Source organism: Mya arenaria, chromosome 2 (assembly GCF_026914265.1).
Source record: "Mya arenaria isolate MELC-2E11 chromosome 2, ASM2691426v1".
Taxonomy (NCBI): domain Eukaryota; kingdom Metazoa; phylum Mollusca; class Bivalvia; order Myida; family Myidae; genus Mya; species Mya arenaria.
The window spans coordinates 62,475,375-62,486,935 of NC_069123.1; positions in this window are offsets into that span (position 1 = coordinate 62,475,375).

The window sequence follows — 11,561 nt, forward strand, 5'->3', positions numbered from 1 at the left end:
CGTTTCTCGGAGAACCTCTTTGATAACGGTTCCCAGGGTGGAAAGAGATCTTTTTGAATTGGCTGCTTCCTTTAAAGGATGAAAACAAATGCATATATACGTGTTCATGTTAAACAAAGAGCTGTCGTACGACAGTGCAGCACGATATGCTGCTTCATCTAAAGAATAATTGCATTTATGATATTATATTTACCCTCTGTAATGAGTTTCTCAGAGGCTGCTCTGCATTCCGAGACAGACTTCGGCTTATGTAGTTATAATCTCTGGCTGCCTCCTGCTTGGCTAAGACAGCCAGTCTTCGTTTGTCCCCATAAACAAGGAAATATACAAACAAGGAAATATACAAGTTGGCAGTTAATGATCAATCAGTTTTAAGATTGATCTCATCTGTGTCATTGGCCAAGGCCTTGAGTTTCATATAAACAGCTGTTTGACTTTGGGTAAAAAAAGTACCAACCAGTTAATTCAGATGATGCAAAACATTTACCAGTCAAATAATGATTATATTCCATGTTACAAATATGTATCAAACAAGGATTATCTTAGTATGATTGATGAATGGTTGTGAAACCTTGTATAACTTTTCAATGCATTACAACCAGTTGTTGTTGGGATATTGGCATTATGTACTTATGTACAAACACAAAACCTTAAAACATTTTTAAAAATATTTAAATGAAGGGTAATATATATTTGCCTCATATGCAAGATAAGAGTTATCATACCTGAATAGATATTATTATCAAGTAAGATGGAATAAAAATGAATAATTCACATATTGATTACACATATTTGTTTTTCAAATTTAGCATGCTGTCAGAGTACATTCTGATGAAATGTCCAAAGAAAGGATAATCAGCTAAACTGTTTTACACACAGATTACTTTTTTGCTGCTTTTTTACGCATACATACTAAACTAATAAGAGTTGACATAGTATGCTCAATAAATGGTACTTAAAATTTGATTACAGAATAAATAGTAATAAACCTGAAGAGAAATAAGTGATTTTAGTTTATAGACTAGCTTATTGTGATCTACTCATATCAAACAGATGAATGCCAGTCAGCCTTAAGGTTTTATGGTGTAGGCTATGACATATGAATAAGTCATCACACTAAACCTGAATTCAACTGGTAAAGTAAGGTTAGAATCCGTACCACATTCCAAAGAAATAACATGATGGGTCCTGGCAGTGGTGTTGGGGCTATGGGGGAAAAGTTCTCCGTCTTATCCATTTCCATCTGGTTCAGCTTTTATCAAATCGCAATGACAATGAAGAAATAGGTCGCTACACTCAACCTGCTATGGAAGAAAAGGTCTCTAGCTCCGTCTAATCCATTTCCATCTGGTTCAGCCTGAAATGAAACAAATAATGATGCATCTCTAAAGTGTTCACAGAACTGGTCTATGGCATAAGCATCCTTGTAATAAAGAAAATTATAATAGTTGATATTTTATTTGTGGTCAAGTAAGTTAGAATGGAAATAAATAGCTAACATATTGATTACTCATTTGTTTCAAATTTAGCATTCTGTCAGACTACATTCTGATGAAGTGTCTTAATCAGGATAATAAGCTTTATCATTTTAGTTATTTGATTAGCAGGATTTAGTTTAGTAAGAAATAATGTTTGTGGATCTCCAGATGCGCTCTTTTCCTGTTTAAACACCAGTCTCCCTATAACCTTCTGTCTGCTTAACAGGTTCATTCTACATTTTCTTTAAACAATCAGAAGTATACTTACTCTCTGGTACAGCTATTACAGGGGCTATTACAGCGGGAACAACATGTGCAGTCTCCTAGAAAAGACATTTACATGTAAATACATTCACTAACAAGATAAGATATATGCTGTCGTAGATATGGCACACTCTAGATTAATACATTAAACATGTTTGAATATTACTTCATTATTATATTTAACTCATTTGAATGACATGAGCAAAACAAAAAAGCTTAACATTATAAGTCCATATTTTTTTTAAATATTTTTTTAATTAATTATTCCTACTTGGCCACAATATCCTGAGATACAAAAGTTCCAAAATACAATTAATTACATGTAATATGGAATAAATCAAAATTTTGTTTCCTACTCCGATCTCGCTTGAAAGGGATATAAACATGTATGGAACCATTCCCGACCACCGGCCTTTGTGGATGTGGCTGGTTGTGAGCAATGACATCAACCTCAGGAGCCTTGCAAAGACATTACATCATATGTACTAAGATGGCCTTCAATCTGTTTAAAAGGAAAACAATATAGCTAGATGTTTTTTTTTGTAATTGTACTGCATAATTGTCTGTAATTCATTTGAATGATAAAAAAATACATTAAATGATAATTACTGTTTCATAAATGACCTCTACCGGGATAAAGGTCTTGGTGTTGACCTGAACTGGGGTAGCAGTCTCTTTCGGTGAACCTAAGTGGGAGGTCCTCACTAAACCGTCCAACGAGTCAACAAACTCCTCAAGCGCTATGGCCAGCTTGCGCAATGTTGAGTCCGATGACGAATCAGGGGACACATCATCATCATAGCCTCCTTTTCTTGTTGTTGAGCGTTGCAAATAATATTTATTTAAAAAATCACATAACTTAACCAATAATAGACCATATGATTAATCCTTTAATCCAAACTAAGGTAAGTTCACACTAAATGAAATATATCCGGTTAAATCCAAATCACCAAGTCACAATGTTAACACTACGAAAGCGCGAACTGACTCCCAATATTAGAGAAGTTGTACAGATTCTGTATTCTCCATTTTGAATATTTGGTATATTTTATACCTCACGAGGCTTTTTTCATTTTGTTGTTTGTTTGTCGGAATGCCGATACATATTTAGCCGCTATAATGTGGTAACACGTACTGGTCGATGGACATTGATACGCCTCTTTGGGGATAAGATGACAGTGCACTTCCTGTCACATATACATACACCTTACCATAAAGGCGTTTAAGTCGGGCTCCAATCGAACCCCGATATCTGCAATTACGAGATATGCAAGATCGCCCTGTGTTGAAAACTTTTTCATTTGATTCAGTACCTTTGGAAACTTTGTTATTTATTTGCGAATGATTTCCTGCTATTTTGTTGTTGTTTTTTCCACTTTATTTCCATTATTTCACCCGGCGTTATCACGGGTTTTTCAGTTCATAAAATGGTATAGCAAATTGAAATATTCATTTACAGTGTAATTTCAAATAATGATGGTCTGTATCTCAAATCTTCGACGGATATTTCATATTATTATATATTTTACCAGCCGTTTTTGCTAACTCACATCTCTTCTTTAATCTTATCAAATACAGATGGACAAGATCTTAGGAAAGCTTTGTCCTCGCTTTTTGGTTGACATGACCTATTGGTTTAAACACCAATTTCATCCCAAATAAAGTGAATTAAAAATACGATAACATTCCGCTTGTTGACCCTCTATTCTGATGAAATCACTGGAACCTCGCGTTTTTCCTGCTTCCTTATCAACTACTTTAATTCTGTGCCATATTTTAAGTAAACCTGGTCTCTGCTAAAATCTTCATATATACCAACAAAGTAAGGTAACTTTAACCTGCCCTAAAACATTAACTTAATTTCCTAAGTCAACCACAGGCAATCACATTTATAAAGAATAATATGGAGTTTATGTATCCTCATTTGTTATGGTCCTGAATAACTGTGTGAAGTATAAAGTCATTTGAATGAAGGATATAGAAGTTATTAATAAAACTGCCCAAAAACTTATTCTCAAAATCCGAAGTTAATCAGGCTATAATTTGATTAAATAATAATATTGAGTTTTCTAACAGAATTATGTTATGACCCTGATCAACTGTATCAAGTATGAAGTGAATTGAATAAAGGGTAAATGGAGTTGTATATGTGCAAATCCTAACTTGTCCTTAAACTTTAATCAAAGGATGAAGCCCGTCAAGTTACGCAAAGCACTACTTATTCTTCAATATACCTGTTTATAGCCTTTTTAGCCTTTCTAACCCAAAATGACAAGCCCGAACCCTACACTAATTAACCATCTATACTTCGAATGAAGGAATTAATATCCCTTATATACTAGTATTTATTTATATGTGTGGCCTGGCTGACAAACCGACAAAGAGACAACTAATGTTTTCCCTTCAGACAGCATAAAAATGCTTCTGGATGGATTCTATCTGTTACCTTGAAACCCTCAAAAGATTTGTGGTCCTGAGCTTCACAATTTAAGCTACTGGCTAAGGTCACAAATCCGAATACTTTTTTGAGGTTTTTCACAATTATCTTGGAGAGTTTTTGTTGTAGTAAGTTAAACTTGCGCATGAAACATCTTTGGTTAATGTGACAAGATCTGTCAAAGTACAGATTCATGATCTCATCAATTTTATGTCAAAAATCATTCATTTTATAGACAGTAAATCATCCTTAAATTTATGCTATTGATGGCACAAATACAGAACACTTGAAAAGCGAAAATACATGATCTTACAATTATAATTATTAAGTAAGTTATATTAAATAAACACTTAGCTGCAAAGTTATCTATTGTTTCCGATGTTTTCCAAACATTCAATTCAAATGATTTCTATTTATAAATATCTTGGATGTAGGTCAACATAACCGCAAAACCTGGGGACGCGCATGCACCCTCTTGACGTTAGTCCCCTGTGTGCTACATTTTGATCTTTAACAAATAAACATTGAATGGCATTTTTTTAGAAAAATACTCAACAAAACAAGGTGAAACTTCGCAAGTGTGACCAAGGCAAGCCTTTGTATTGATCTAGATCATCGAATAATCGATCACAGTAAACAAATGTGTGTTTTAGCTGGTGTTCAGGATTTGTGCCATGTTCGGAAATGTACCGTCAACCAGTACAGCATTAAGAACTGGAGAGAAAGTGGCAGAGTTATTATGTCTTCTACTGTTAAAAGGCAGAAATAATTTGTGGGCAGGAAAATCATGAAACTGGATTGACTTATTTAGTAATTCTTGTTTGTAAAATGCAATTATCCTATGTGCCTGTCAAAAGCATTAAAAAACAAACTTTTTATGTATACCAATTTTACTTGCAGTATGTCGACCCTTTTCTCTTTTAATATAGTAATTCTGGCCTTGACCTTGATCCTAGCGGCCTCAAACCAAGCACTGGAAAGGTCTCCATAGATGCTACCTTTATACGACGTTTGGTAACTATATGTCAAACCAAGCTAAAAGTAGAGATTGCTTTTTTAATAGGGTTCATCTACTTATCATGACCAGCTAACATACCAAGTATGAAGTCCCTGTGTGCAAGCATTCTTTAGTTACAGAGCAGTAACCGTTTCTTTACTTCAATGTCACGGTGACCATGACCTTTGACCTACTGATCTCAAAATCAGTTACATTCATCTACTAGTCATGACCAACCAGCATACCTAGTATAAAGTTCCTTGGTGCAAGCATTCTTTAGTTATTGAGCGAAAACCTTTTCTTGAACTTAAGGTCATGGTGACCTTGAACTTGTACAGACCGACAGACTGACTAACTGGCTAACAGAATGATCACAAAATCAATAGGGGTCACCTCCTAGTCATGACCAACTTGCATACCAAGTTTGATATTCCTGGGTGCAAGCGTTCTTTGTTGCCGAGTGGTAACCATTTCTTTACCTCAAGGTCACAGCAACCTTGACCTTTGACCTACTGATCTCAAAATCTATAGGAGTCATCTAGTCATGACCAACTAGTATACCAAGTATGAATTTCCTGGGTACAAGCGCTCTTTAGTTATTGAGCTGAAACAATTTTTAAGACTGAAGTCACCACTAACATAAAAAATACCTGAATCTTACCGCGAACTTGACCTTTGACCTTTTGATCTCAAACTCAATAGGGGTCAACTACTAGTCATGACCAACACGGATACTAAGTATGAAGTTCCTGAGTCTAAGGGATATATTGAGCAGAAACAAAGCGTGATGTTCGGACTGACTGACTGACTGACGAACAGGGCAAAAACAATATCAAACGAAATAAAAAGAAAAAGGGCTATAATTTGAATTTACGACAGAGACAGAAGTGAGTAGTGAAGCCCTAAATTCTTTGAATAGTCAAGCTAAAAATGACATGCTCATTTTTTGTACATGTTAGTTTTCAAAAAAAAAAATTCACTCAATGATTTTGAAGTTGCAAAAAAATATAAGGTTAAAGAGGAGTTCAAACCCAAACCCACCTGGCCTTTTACAAAAGTGGTTGATATGTTGACCAGTTAATGATACATTGAAAACTTCATTTGATTATGTCAATAACATCATTTGATTATGTCAATCAACTAATCACAGCAACATAACAGCCTTAATTAATTTTTAATGCTCAAGGATATTATGGTCTTCAAAGGCTCATTAATTGAGCAAATATCAGCTTTTGCAAAAAGGATTCCGGATTTTAGTATTTTTGTTTTATCACTCCTTATTTGCCACACTTTTATCTCCTTATTAAAATACAAATACAAACCATGAGCAAATCAATTTAATTGTTATTTTGTTCCTTGCAATTGTAACTAAGCCCCTCAAGGTCCAGGGAATCCCGGGTAAAATCCCAGCCCTGCTTGAACACTGAACACACTGTAGGTCAAATGCCCCCAGGTAATCCTAAGGTCCTTTTCTTGCTATGTTCAGCACAAAAACAAAAACACTGCACTCACTCGGCACTGCTGGCCCACCTTATAAAAACACAGCCAATTGCCCTCTCCCCCCCCCCCTGTATATCCCCTGACCGGGGGGGGGCACATTAACAATTAACTGGTGTGCATTTCTTACACTTAATATCACATTAACTTTCAAACACATTTATTTTCTAATTCAATTCTGCTTCTTTTACAACAACCAATACATAATAATCTGAATATTCTCAAACAGTTATATTAAACTAGCTTAATAATAATTTGTACACTTTATCCCAGCTTTTCAGCTTAGTTTTAAAGCTCAAAGCAAAACTGGAGAATAAATGTAAAGGTTGAAGCTTATCAAAATAAACTGTATTGACTATGAGGTAAAACCTCAAGCTGCCTTTAAACTTAATCCAACCGTTTTGCCATAGTTTGTATAACATAAGGTAACCCATCTAATTGTATGGTTGCCCTGTGTTACCATGCTATTGTAACGTGCAACGTCAACCAAACACCAGATAGTCGAGCTTTCTAGCATAATGAAACAAACACCAACAGATCCCTTCAGGGAAAAGCATGCTCGACCCTAAAGGGGTCCACTGGTCTTTATATACACTAACTTCTCTATTCCTACAGATCCCGGGCTTTGCTAATTTGCATATTACCAACCAAGTTTACATCCGGTATGAACATACTTCCGTTTTAACGGAACGTTATTATGAACGCACATCCGCCGCCTACAGCCGACTGTTACACTAATCCGCTGCCTACAGCCAACAGTTACATTACTTTCCCCTCCGAGAAGACTCGTCCCGAGTCTTGGTCTGGGAAACTCAAGGGTAAGGCAACTCCAATCTGGCAGTTGTCATCATCCCACCGTTGCCACCATTTGTAACATGCGACGTCAAAAAAAACACCAACAGATCCCCTCAGAGAAAAGCATGCTTGACCTGAAGGGGTCGACTGGTCTTTATATACACTAAATTCTCTATTCTCACATAGCCGGGGTTTTGGTAATTTGCATATTACCAACCATGTTAGCTTCCTTTATGAACGTACTTCTGTTTATAACGGAATGCTATTATGAACGCACATCCGCGGCCTACTAGCGGACTGTTACACTATCAACCAATTTGTACTTATGTCCTACCTGGGAGACCATCCCATCCACGACTCTATCAAAGTTAAATCTTTGAGAGCCAACATTCATTTGTCCCTCGCCAACCACCTCAATGGCATTTTCATCTGAACTGTCATTTGTTCTCAACTTTACAATGACATCAATGTTGCGTTTTCTGAAAAAGAAATATATAGCATTATTTTTCTTTTAATAGTTGATCACTCCCTAGACCAGGTTAATGTAGGTCATTCAATTAGACATCACAGGAATGTTGCAGAGCAAACTGAATGCTCTTCTTTTCCGCCAAACTCAGAGAATTACTATGGAAAACACCTGGTTTTACATGTTTATATTGTCTATATTGCTATGTATCATGTTCCACTTAATGTCTTCAATGCTTATTTATGATATGGCCAAAGATAAAGCTTTTACAGGACAAAGATTTGGACACTATGGCTATAATATCTTGCACGTTATTTAACTGTCATTATGATACAAATATGTTAGTCATATTTTTGATTTTTGTTTTCCATTAATGGACAGTCACACCATAACATTGTGGTAAGCATACTTTGAACATTTAAAAAGTTTAATTTATTCGATTTGCAGGCTTTCAAGGAGGAATTGGAATAGTCTGTTATACGACTAAGGTGTGATCTACTCATGCTAAACATGTCTTTTAAGCATGAAAAGAGTGTATCACTGCAACCAATAAAGACACCCCTGAAAACTATGCTCATGTAATAAGTCATGTGCAGAATGACACTGGCTTGCTATGAATTATTAGTTAACCTTAGACGAGCATCTTATGAAATTGAAAAGGGTGCTACTGATGCCTCCTGAGTGCCTGGAGTTTGTTCAGTAGTTATTGGCAGTGAGTTGTCTACTGCAGGTTAGCAAAGATTGATAAAACAAGAGCTGTCACAGTATGTGACGAATGCCCCTAAATGGTACATTGACCTATGAACAAGGTCAGTTCATGAAAAGTTAAAGATCAAACAAATACATATGGCAAGTCATTTTAAATTGCCTCTGAACATAAAAAATACCACCCATACTTGACAACCTACATTCTTATGTCCTTATATTCAGCATTCCATTGTGAATAAACACAAATTGTATCTTTCACCTTAGAGGTAGGGACATGGGTCTTGCACGTGACACGCATGCGCAGATAGTCTAAAAATTAACACATGTTAACAGGTTGTAGATATATACGTTGCAGTTTTACATATTAGAAACATAGGTTAATATCTCAGCAACTACTTGATGTATTGATGACTTTATACAATGGTACTCAACCACCCAACCTTCTTAAAAATCAAGTTAGATAACTCTATCTTGCATATAATATAAATATTGCCACTTTATTAGTCCAATTCTGGTCAAGGTGTTAGCACAAATGATAAGTTACGGGTTAGTAGTTTTGAAATTAATGCAAAATAGAGTTGTCTTACTTGGGTAATTTAAGTAGATTTAATTAATTGAAAACGGGTACTTGGGTTATAAGTGAAAATGCCAATTTGCCCCAAATCTTGAACCGAAGGCCAACGCTGATGCTAGAGAGTAGTAGAGAGAGAGAGAGAGATTCTTTATTTCCTCCGATATGAAGAGACATGACACATTATAAACAGAACATAATACAAAGAAACATATTGAACAAAAATTTACATAAATTATATACAACAAACAAATATATCAGAAAGGAAGGATAACTATAAATAATACATCTAGTAATACTGTATGATAACTATGTACTAAAACAGTGAATGAGACATAGTTTTGTAATTTCATTTACATTTTCCCATTCTACGACGTCTTATTGTTAATAATTTGTTTACATATATTATAATTTCTTGTTTATATTTTGAATTTCTAGCGTGCTAGCCCAAAATAACCTAAACGACGAAAAGCGAAAGGGTAGGTCATAATCACGGGAGTTATTATTTGTTGTATCCGTATTTATACAGGATCCTAATGTACTTCAGTGCCGCTTTGAAAGTCTTGACTCTAACTGTGTCCTCTATAGATAGCTGCGGAAAACCAGTTAAAAGTTCGATTAATGCTCATCGGGTTTAAGATGACTGAACTCAAGGAAAACTTTGGCACTAAGACATTTACATAACGCTACCCATAAATCGTCTCTAGAAGCGCTCGAGATTTTATAAAACATTATTTTGTGCAAAACCATTTGTTCTGTTATTATTTCACATTCTTGGCATTTGGACACAAAACTTCTTGAAAAATATTTACTATTAATCAGCATAGCAATCCTACAATTTTTCAGCTGGTCTCTATACATGTTACTAAACTGCCACATTAAACAGGGTTCATATTCACAATGGATAGACTTAAATAATCGAAGGTTCACATCGTTTTCCTGTGATATTTTGTATTTGGTTACAACACGATTATTTATAGATTTATTTACAGTAGATCTCCAGCTATCATGACTCGGAAAAAATGCATCCCTCTGGAAGTGGCATAATACATGTATTAGATTATATTTGCCTAAGATTCTGTAAATGTCTGGAATAAATCCTGTTACTGCACTTGGTTCGCTTTCGAATTTGCATAGTCTTAATAGGAATAAGTTTTTTTAACCTTTTTGTGTAATCAGTACGGCACAATTGTCCGAAAAATAGTAATTTTCTTTTGTCTATATATGTTTCTAATGAGTAGATTCCAGCACAACTTAACGCAATCACTGTTCTTGTATATACTGGCATATTTTGCATATGTTTTACACATACTCTGTGGGCTCGTTCTAGAGCCAATATATGATGATCCTGTAGGTCACTCCACAACTCGCAACCGTAGAGGGCCTTTGGGATCACAGTGCTAAGGTATAATTTTTTTATAGCAAGCGGATGCATTGCATTGTCATTTAAGCCATAATCATTTAAGCTAAAATACGTACGATGTAATCTTTTGCAACAAAGGTCGACCGATGTGCTTATGTCGTTATATTTATCGGAAAATACTCCAAGGTGTTTGTAGCTTATGGATTCCGTTACTTCTCCGTTACAAATTGACCAATGCCTTTTACACTTTTTAAAATCGCTCTGTTTTTCATTATATACAATAACAGTGCATTTATTTTGATTATATTCATAACGATCATTTTTCGAGTTTTCGGAACAGACATCCATCATCGATTGAAGGTCTTTCGGCGTTAACGAGAGCAACATCATATCGTCCGCTACTGTAGGACAAGCAAAAGAGGTGTCATGTATTTTAAGAGCACTGTCATGGCAGTCCAGTTTTTCTATTAAACTATTTATGTAGATGACATAATAAAATGAACTTAGACATTGGCCTTGCCTCGCCCCTTTCCGTATCTGGAACCATGTTGACACGATATTGTTTGTTCGGACACAGCTGTATATATCTGTAAGCATATTTCTCAGTATTTTGAGAAACTTAGCTGAGATCCCAATGTCATAAAGCTTGTAGACAAGTATTTCAAAGTTTAAGTTGTCGAACGCTTTTTTGGCATCTAAATAGCAAGCATACAGTTTAGAGTTGTTTTCGCGTGTGAAATGTATGCATTCTTTAGCTATAAAAGCAGTAGACATACAGTTTAAGCCTTTTTGGAACCCACCCTGTAATCCGTGTATATGTATCTTGTTATATATGTTGATTTTGTTGATAATCTTTTCATATAGCTTTAGAATTGTGGAGCATAATGATATCGCTCTGTAATTGTTAGGATCCGATTTTTGTTTATTTCCGCCTTTGAAAAGGGTCGTAATTATCCCCCTTTTCATTTCGAATGGACAATAGCCT